The 10726-nt window shown below is 31.4% G+C and overlaps 2 long non-coding RNA genes across 2 annotated transcripts; one reads left to right on the forward strand and one right to left on the reverse strand.

Annotated features, from left to right (window-relative positions):
• Positions 1 to 3911: 3911 nt before the first annotated feature.
• Positions 3912 to 5098, reverse strand: LOC148578852 (uncharacterized). Its single transcript, XR_015902607.1, has 2 exons — positions 4959 to 5098; positions 3912 to 4852 (listed from the first exon to the last, which is right to left on the reverse strand). It is a non-coding gene; the product is annotated as an uncharacterized LOC148578852 (long non-coding RNA).
• Positions 5099 to 5976: 878 nt separating this feature from the next.
• On the forward strand, positions 5977 to 8403 carry LOC148578853 (uncharacterized). Its single transcript, XR_015902606.1, has 2 exons — positions 5977 to 6115; positions 6251 to 8403. It is a non-coding gene; the product is annotated as an uncharacterized LOC148578853 (long non-coding RNA).
• The last annotated feature ends 2323 nt before the right edge of the window (positions 8404 to 10726 follow it).

Below are 10726 nucleotides of genomic sequence, written 5' to 3' on the forward strand. Positions count from 1 at the left end.
AATTTGAATCTCAATACTTACTTAAATGAACTAATAAGCTAACTATAAAACCAACCGAAGTTGATTTTATTGTACGTGGTAACCTTTAATTGAATAATAGAAAGAGACAGATGCAGGGCAACTGCAAGAGGCACGCACGCATGAACAAAACGGTAAAAAGCCTCATTTCACATCCCAACATTGAACAAACAAACCCAACGAAGCCACTTGCTGTTCCGTACGCTAACCACCGGTGGACCTCACATTTCATGATTATCATTTAACAAGCAGCCCCCTCATCTTTTGTTGATTTCGTTTTTCACCCCCTCAGTTAATCAGAGTACTTAGGGTGTGAGCGGGGTGGGGGCCCATGGTGCCGCAACACACCACATGATCATGATGTGATGATAATATATCTTTATAATGTTATCTTGTCATATATTTAATATAAATAAATAATAATAATACAACTAACACATACAGTTTCCTACAGAACTTTATGCGTGTGTATGTCATGATGTCCGATGCCTATGGCTATCTATCCCACTCATTATTCATCATCTTCACAGTACATTTTATGGTCCTGCGTCTAGGATGGTCCGTAAATGTACGTACCATTCCATTTACAACTGATTATTATTATTATTTACTATTACATTATATATTATAATATCATATATTGTGTCTCTCATTAATTATAATTCATCACAAACACTCAACATTAAACTACACTACTAGCTCTATATATTTATTTACATGGGTTTTGACCACGGAAAACAGTGAATAAAAGACAGATACACTAACATTTCAATCAAAATTTGGATTCCACTCTTAGGTAGCGTTTGGTGGAGAAACAAAAATAGAAAGATTGAGACTGAAAGAGAGAGACTAAGAGACAGAGATTAAAATAAATTTTAGTATTTTATTTAGTGCAAAATGGAAAATAGAAATTGAAACAAGAATGAAATTCTAGTTTAATTTGCACAAAAGATAAAATTGGAATTAATTAATTAAAATGAGGGTATTCTAAGTATAAAATGTTATTAAAGTTTCAGTCTCTATTTCTAAAAATTTTAATCCCTTATATGTGTCTCCACTTTTTGGAGGTACTGAAATACTGAAATTTTGAAGAGAGAGATAAAAATTTTAGTAACAGCCTCTGAACTAACAAACATGATATTGAGTCTCAGTCTCTCAGTCTCTGTCAATACTTCAAAACAAATGCTACCTTATAGATTATTTCAAAAACTCTTCCAAAATAATTATTATATATATATTGTCTTAGTAATAATAGAATATGTTTAAAAAGATATTACATAACCAAATTATTTTTATAACTAAATTTAACTAATTTTTTTATGTATTTTTCATTTTTGTTCAACTGATTTTTATTATGTCAATAATTTATTAAATTAACTTAGTTAGATTCAAACTTAATTACAAAAACAATTTGATCATATAGCACTAAGTACTTTTTAGTACTTCAATTCATCCGACATTTCCTTCAACTAGTCGTGATAACTTGAATCGCAATCCAATTAATTAAACAAATGAAATATTTTTTATTTTTTATTTTTTTTTCCAACAGAAAGAGGAACAACTTAAACGGTAATTTTCACATTACAAACTGTAGCATTACTGAAATAAATAAACGTGGTCCAAAATGACAAGTAACTAGTGACTTGTTTTACCAGTGAATTGAATCAGTCAAAAGCGCAACTTAACTTTTTGTCTTTGAAATCAAAGATTCTTTTCATTCAAGATTAGTTCATAGTAGCATCTAAGCACTGAAAAAGTCATAGCATCTATCATGGAATATACTTCCACAGTTTTTATTAATAAAATTTAGTTTTATTAGGAAAAAAACTATATATATATAGAAAATTAAATTCTAAATCTTTTTGGATATAACAACTTAACAGGATGTGTTATTTGTATTTTTTTTTTACAATTCCTTTATAGGATAATGTTAGGTAGACAAAAAAAAAAAACAGTTAGAACTTGTCTTATTTAACATTAATTAATTATCACAATAATAAATGAATGTTAAATAAGACAAGTTATGGCTGTTTTTGGCTGATTTTCTTTGATTACCAAACATTTCCGCTTTTTAATATAAAAAGTAAGTTTTTTATATATATTCTTCTATTTTTTATGGGTACATATAATAAAATGTCTATAAAAGAAAATTACTTGAATAGTATATCCAACATTTTTTCTGTACATATATACATGGAAGACACTTTAAATAAATATTTTATTCAAGTTAGATAGATATTAAGATTATACCACAAAATTCTGAAATAGATAAAATAATTATTACAATATTAATTTACTAAATAACAATATAAAATAGAAAATAGAACTTAAAAATAAAAAAGGATAAAAAAGGATGCATACAAAATTTTAAAATTATAGATAAATTATAAATGATAACGATATTACTATTATATTTTTCTACCACTCCCTTAAAACTAATTGTAGTCATGTAAACTAGAGATTTAGCTTATTTAAATCCATAATTGTTGCAAAATCCAATATTTAATTGCAGCCCTATATTTCAACGAATTTTTGAATATTTTATACGAATTCTAGTATCTAACTAGATCCTCCACTCGTCCACTTCATGTTTACTCAATTTGAATATTATAGCTTTTTATATGCTTTATAAATTGTGTCATGGATAATTAGGTAAAAATTAAAGGGAGATATATAATGTTATATCCTCTGTTATGTGAATTAATGATCTACCATAATTTCATGGTTAATTGCTTGCTAGTTCAGTAAACTAAACTAATGTGGAAACAAAGAATGAAATGTTTCCACTAAGAGGCAACTTTAAAAAAATTAATAATAATTGCAATAAGATATAAAGTGCGAAAATGAATTATGAAGGGTATTAAAGAATATAGATGAAGCAGACAGACTTTAGACATATTAATATTTTGTTAGAACTGTAGTGGCAAAAATGCAGATGAAAGTGGTCACATATTTTCTTTTATTTTGAGGCAAGATTTGGCAATAAAAATTGAAGCAGTTAGTGGTATGGTACATCTTGATCTGTGTACGTAGCTAGTTGTAGATGTGTAGCACACAGTGGATAGCTCCCGGATATAATACTCATATAAGTAGAAAGAATAGAAAGGCACTTTATATGGAAACAATCTTCAACTCTACTACTTCTTTTTATCCCTTTCCTATAATTAGGACTTTGAAATTGTGCACAATATATAGATATGGGCACCCTCATCACATGGATGGCGCCAATTCCACCATAGTCTCAATAATCATCACCATATAATTACTTACAATAAATCATTATCATAATTCAATTCTAACACTCCTTATAAGAATCCGCCCACCTCTATGTTTCTTAATTCGATAAGTTAAGAATTAATTTATTATAAATTTAAATTTTTAATATTATTCACTTAAGTGAATGAGTGATCGAAAATGATAAATTTAGAATTTAAAATTTAAAATTGGTCAAATATAAACGGAAAATGATAAATGAGTAATGATAGGGAAACAACAAAAACAGTTAGAACTTATTTTATTTAGCATTAATTAATTGTCACAACAATTAATGAATGTTAAATAAAGTAAGTTATGACTATTTTTATCTAATTTTCTTTGGTTACCAAACATTTCTGTAAATTTATTTGTCACATATAAGTGTTTATGTAAATATTTGTTAAATTTTAGTTTAGAGTAGACGAATAACAATTTAGCTAACAAACATGAATTTAGATAGTATAAAAATGGATTAATATTATTAGAGATGAAAGCGATAGAAAGTAATAGACATAAACGAATAGGACGTATAGAAAGAAAGATTGGGGACCATAAACAACCCATACCTTTAAATCTAACAGAAAAAAAAAAAGAAAAAAAAAAGAGAGAGAGAGAGATCGTGGTCACATGGTGGCATGTGAGGGGAAGAATGGGGGAAGGTTTTATATAATTTTGTTAGAATAATAATGAATATGCAAGTAAAGAAAAAAAGAAAGGGTGATTTGGGTGTGAATATAAATAATTACAGTGTTGGGTTTTGATGGATTTGTCTGTTTTTGGGAAGATTATTGTTGGGTGAATGTGTTACTACCCATGTGACGTGTATGTATGTATGTGATGGGTAAATGAATGAAGAAGCAAGAAACGGTGAATGAATGAATGAAGCAGAACCCTACTTACTTAGTTACTTACTTACTTACTACATAGTGATGATGGATACTGCTGTTATCTCTGAAACCCAAAAAGCAAAGAATTTTCCACCACTCTCATCTCTCTATAAATTAAAGCTGCTTCTAGAGTGGTCCATGCTCTTCTCCTTTCTATACCAATGCTTCACTATTTCTTCCTTCCTTCCTTCCTTCCTTCATTCATTCATTCATTCATCAGATCTGAGTCCTGGTCATGCTTTTCCACAGCTTTCTTGAACTTCTTGTATGTGCATCCATCTCAACTTCTTCTAAGTAAGTATGTAATTACAGTCTTAACCAAGAAGCTCAAGAAAGCTGTGGGAGAATATGGCAATTTCAGGCCTTTCTTGTAATTTCTCTTCTCTGATTCTCTCAACATCGGTAAGTGCTATTACCCTACACCTTAATATTGTTGTTATATAGATAGAGTCATCATATGCTGCTGCTTCATGGTTCTGTATGTAATTAGATCCAACCAAATCAAATTGTTGCATTACATTATATTGTTTCATCTCTGTTTTGTTTTAAGGAAATATATAAAGAAAGAAAGAAAGAAAAGGTCTCACTTGACCTGTTCCCTGTCTCCTCTGATCTGATCTCATGAGAAATTTCAGTGGTAGGTTCAACTTTCTCTCTACCTGTTACCTTATTAGGATATGATGATGAACAATCTTCATGCAAGAAATTAAACTAACAATGAATTAGAGAAATGATTGAAAGTAATAATAAAAAATAATAATGAAGTTTGTTTGGTGCAGATGAGAGAAGATTCCTCACCTTTCCTTTTGATCATTAATGATGATAGTTGTTGGCGTTGCCCTTTTGGTTTAGTGAATCCACATATCCCCCCTTCCTCCCTCCTACATTTCTGTGAAAAAGGTTAACCTTTGTCACTACATGACATCATTTTTTTAACCACTCCTCTTTCTTCATTTCTCTTCTTCTCTCTCTCCTGACACCATTTCATTTTTAACCTCTCCCTCTCTCTCTCTCTCTCTCTCTCTCTGCCATGCTGTCTCTTGAAAGCAATGTTGGTGCTGAAATCTTGGGTAATTTATGATACTACCATTCCATTGCTCTATCTATGTATCTCTTCTTCACCTGTCACTAGGTTTTCAACCGTATTACAGTTTCTGAACACACACACACACACACACACACACACAAATTTATTACCAGAATTTTCACATCCAATCAATTGCCTCCTCCTCCTCCTTCTTCTTCTTCTTTCTTCTCATTATATATATAATATTGCACATGTCATAAGGGAAAGGAAGGGCCCTAGGTGGCTAGTTAGGATTATATTACAGAATGAAGGGAAGGAAAAAGAGAAAAAGAGAGAGAGAAAGAGATAAGCTTTACCAAATTGAAGGGCATAAAGTTAAGATACATTATTATGAAGATTTAGCCAAAGAGAATGCAACAAGTTGTACAGAGAGGAGTAGGACCACCAAAGATATATCAGATTAAATCAATCTGCCACAAGACACAGTGGCATGGCATGCCACTTCAATTCTGATCTCATCTCTCGTCTATGTATCTGCATCTGCATCTGCATCTTTCTTTTTTTATCAGAATTATATCATTAGCATATTGATTTCAAGAGATTCTGTCTTGCTCCTACTATTTATATATCTATATGTGTGCGGTAATAATTAAACTCCTCTAAATTATATATATATATATATATTATATTATATATATTATGCACCTAGCTACCTTTTCAGGGAAATAGTGGAAAAATAAAGAATCAACACTTTGAGCAACGGGCACACGAAACCCATGAAGCAGCTTTGTGAATTGTGACACGACATCGTATGAGTTACCAGAGATTCAGCTGTAAGTAACTGATCATGGATGCTTGGTGATTGGTGACCTGAACCCTTCAATGACACGATGAAAAGATGAAACTGAATCATCAGACAATTTTCCTAGTACGGAATTATTCTTGCTTTTAAACTTTAACACCACTGTTCTACTTTTTTACAAAAAATAAATATGTAAAATATAAAATAAAACGAGAAAATTCTCGTGCTATGGTTTATTTACTTAAGTTTTCTGCTAAACAGGAACGTGTCAGCTGCGCCATGCAGTGTAAAACTACCTGCTCGTTACTTTAACCTAATATTTATATATATATATAATTTTCAGTTCACTTGATAAATATTAATTACTATTATTATTATTATTGAAATATTTTAAATGGGTCTTGTAGCTTTAAAGAGCTTCCCTACCACTCCCACCTTAACAAATATATAAATGGGAATGTTCGGATTCAAGCATCTAAGGAAAAGGAAAATGGTTTTTGCTTCGTTTTCTGTTAACTATTATGTTTAATTAACACATGATGATTTGTCGTCTACTTGAATTAAAAAGACACATTGTGAGGCACAAACAAAGGAGTACCTCACAATTATTCACGGAATTGAGTCATCAAAATTGTTTGCTTAGGGTGTAATCAACATATATTCATTTTATTATTATTTGTTAAAAAAAAAGAGCATCTATCACGGTTCAAGATTTGAAATAGATATTGGATCCTCACTGGAATATGACCATCATGTTGGGAAAGAGATAAGAGCAAATTTGTTTATACACAGACCCACCATATATAAAAGATTATGAGACATAATAATTCCGTTTAACTTTATCTGTGTCTTTATTTCTGTAAAGAAGTTACCTAGCTAGCTCCTCTCTTTAATTTAACAATACGATAAAACGTTTTAGCAAAGGGCATTGCAAACTTTGATAATAGAATACTACTTTACACATTGATGAAACTTATTCCTATTGTGAATTTCTCAAGCATCCAACGTTGTTTTTGCAAAAAGAAAAAAAAATAATAATGAATGTCCAAGTGCAACAGTAGGTAGCACCATTCAAAATGCAATATTTGGAGCAAGCGTGCTTAGCTTGACCCACTTGACATCGATTAATAAGCAGCACCACATACATAAACAAACAATTTTCCGTTCTTCATGGTGCTGGTCTGATCAGCTCATGTATTGTATTGTGACCTGTGAGCCCTATCGATCATTAACACTAATAAAGGGTTGATTTGATTGGTACATGCTTCTTAAGTGATTATTCTTCAAAAGTAGAAAAAGATAAAAATATATACCAATTGAGACAAGTAATTTTACTATATAGTAAACATTGCTAAAAGAGAATTGTCTTGTATATCAGATGTAGGTGAGTTCAATTAAGAGGCACGCACATAAAACCAAACCTGTTAGGCATAGGATTAGTCTTTAAAGCATAATGTCGGCAGAATCCGTTGGAGTTGGCTGGCTTTAATTTGTATATATTTACAGATTAGGTGCCCCGTGATAGATAGATAGATATAATTGAAGAAAATGAATGATATCATCATCATATATATATATATGAGGAGTAATGAAATGACAACAATAACACTACATGCCCACCATCAATGGTAGGGTATGCTATTGACGTAAGTAACTCAGTGATGAACCACCCATACAAAGAGGACGCCCCAATCAAAATAATAACTCCTTTTCCCCTTTCGCAAGTGAAAGTGCCAAAATAACAATAAATGGAAACTGTGTTGACCCATGATGCCAAATTAGAAATTGTACCCATCGACAAAGAACAATCATGGTGATCACATACATTACCGTACAATCTTCAATATATACATACATATATTATGCTCATTTTTAACCTGAGTTACCAAGAAACTATTTATATATATATATGGCTTATTCAATTTCTTATTCTTCATTCTCTTTTTCCTCCTCGCTAAGGGGGGTAGAAAATAAAGGACTAATTAAATATATGTGTTGTGCGAGTGTGGAAGGTAGGTAGTTGACTATAATTGCATAGATAAAAGCTACAAAACATTTACATACAATTAATAAATGAGGGAAACATGTAGACATGTTTGCATCTTCATTTCATAGAAGAATGCAATATTGGCTAGAATGAAGGGATACATAATAGCATCATATATGGGGACGGTGGATTAGAACTATAATAACTAATTAATTAACATTTTCTTTTTCTCTTTCTAGTTGGCTAGATCGATCTATGCCAATGCGATAAGCTAAAAAAGCTCATGAATTAAGGGGCTACGAAATTTTTGAAAAGCATTTAAAATATATAGAAAGATGGTTGTAGCCACAAGACAAAAGTGGCACTGCTAAGACAGCAAGATCAAGAGGTTTGTCCATTAATTTATTGCCTCCCTGTCGTTTCTTTTCACCGATCTTCCCCTCTTTTGTATATCACGGAGCACAAGAAAATCTAACTTTTCCAGTTCAACCATTCTCCGAAGAAGCAAAAAAAAAATTACTGAAGTATAGATATAATATATAACATCAATACAATCACACAATTCACATCATTTGATTGCAACAACGCACCATGCATGATGGGTGAGCTAGCAAGAAGCACTTTTGCATAAAGTAATATAGAGGCTGAGGTTATTACAATAGTGAATAATACAAACAACTAATAGATCCAAACAAAGGAGGAAAAAGCAGGACATGTTGCTGAGTCCGTTTAAAATTAAAGCATTATATTTATGAAAGCCATTGAATAAGGAACAAATGAGAATATACATGTTAGATTAGTGGGTAACATGTAGGATTAGGATATTGATTTAGCAAGAGTAAAGTGGCATATTCATGACTTTTGCATTATATATCTTTAGAAGGAAAAAAAGAAAACTCATAATGCCCGTGAATGCACCATGACCATGTAAAGTTTTGATGGAGCTTGAAGCTCACCGTTTTGTCGGTTTAATTGTCAGATATTATAAACCAAAGGGAGAATAATAGACAGTGTAGGATGTTATTTATTTTGGGGATTGGTCACTTCTTCTTCAAGCCCATGCAAGCTAAGGTAGATGCTTTTTTACCGTTTCTAATTTCTAATGCTTTTTGAGGGATATTTCTCTCTGATTCAAAGCGATCCGATTCTCCTCGGCACAAAAATAATGAAAGAAATAGTACTTGGCAGGTGGTCTAAAACTCCACCATTTGTAGCAAATGGTTCTTGTCTCTAACTTGATTGGGAAAATAAAGAAAACCCTAGCTTCCACCACAGGCTGCTTCTTCTTCTGCATATAGTAGTAGATATAGCCTTTATTATTTCATTTCTTTTTGCTCCAATTCACCACCATAGGTTAATTCTTGTGTGGATCCTTATGGTTAATCTTTCCCATAAAAGCCTTCACCTAATAATCCCCCTCCCTCCTCTTGCTAGGGTCATCAACCAATGGGGCTTAAAAGCATTCATAAGTTGTTGGAGAGAGAGAGAGAGATAAAGGTAGCTACCTAAGGCATAATGGTCACTACACTCTCTCTGTGGTCCATTCCCTAACAATCTCTAACTGAAAATTGTTCCTTCTGGTTATTAGTCCCCCGTGCACCCAAAACAAAACAAGTGTTTTCTTTGTTCTGATTTAATTATTTGAAGATATTTATATACCCTTTTAATAACCACATACAGTATCTTGATCCAGCTTATTAGCTAAGATATATGAATCTGGATATACTCTCTTGATTTTTGTAAACTAATGAATTAATACTATATAAAAACGTTTATAATTGTTAATAAAATATATGTATGAGTAACAATTCAAGATAACGATGGTGTTAAATTATACTCGGTTATGCTTGTCCTGCATCTGAAGGTTATAGAATATACATATTAAATAATAATTATTACTGAAGGGTACAAATATAAATACAGATAGATATATAATTAATGAAATGAGGGACATGTATGTTCTATATATAAATTGAAAATTTCTCAATGATGATGATGACGACCTTTAATTCCAATGTGAGTTGTAACTTTTTCTAGTATTTTTAGGTTTACAATTACATACACACATTCATTCAAAATAAGAGCAAAAAGACACCAAAATTAATTATATAATATTCAAAATTCATCAGACAAGATTAGCAAGTAGCAAGCCAAGACCACATAAAAATATTCACATAAATAAATAAATATATATTGTGGATTCAAACAGCTACACTTACATGATACATATCACAAATGTTCATCATGTGCAAATTAATCAACCACCATACCATAATCTTCAAATAAAATTTTCCTGCTTAATTTATTAAATTAAAATTGCTGAAACATACAAATATCTCAAGCTCCAAATGGATTACGATAAGATCTGCTGAAACGAGAGTTTCTAGTTTCTCACAGTAATTTCTGCTTCTATCAATATCATGAAAAAATTCCTTAAATTACGGATCGAACGAATACCTGTTAATTAGGCCATTTCCCTTGGTGAACCATCGTCGCCATCATCATCATCATCATTATATATAGGATTCGTTCTCTTCTGATAGCTGCATCTCAAAATTTTCCGATCAGATATATGTGAAATTAAAATTGCGAAAAAAGAAAAGAAGTAAATTATGTTATATAAATGGAAAGCGACGGTGAGAGTAGAATCCAGAGAGTGGAAGGTAATTTAGGCGTTTGACCCTATCTGTATCTTCCCACAGCTTTATTGAACCGCAACGCAAGAAGAAGAGTGCCATGGCATGCATGCA

Source organism: Arachis ipaensis, chromosome B1 (genome assembly GCF_059453495.1).
Source record: "Arachis ipaensis isolate K30076 ecotype BB chromosome B1, ASM5945349v1, whole genome shotgun sequence".
Taxonomy (NCBI): Eukaryota; Viridiplantae; Streptophyta; class Magnoliopsida; order Fabales; family Fabaceae; genus Arachis; species Arachis ipaensis.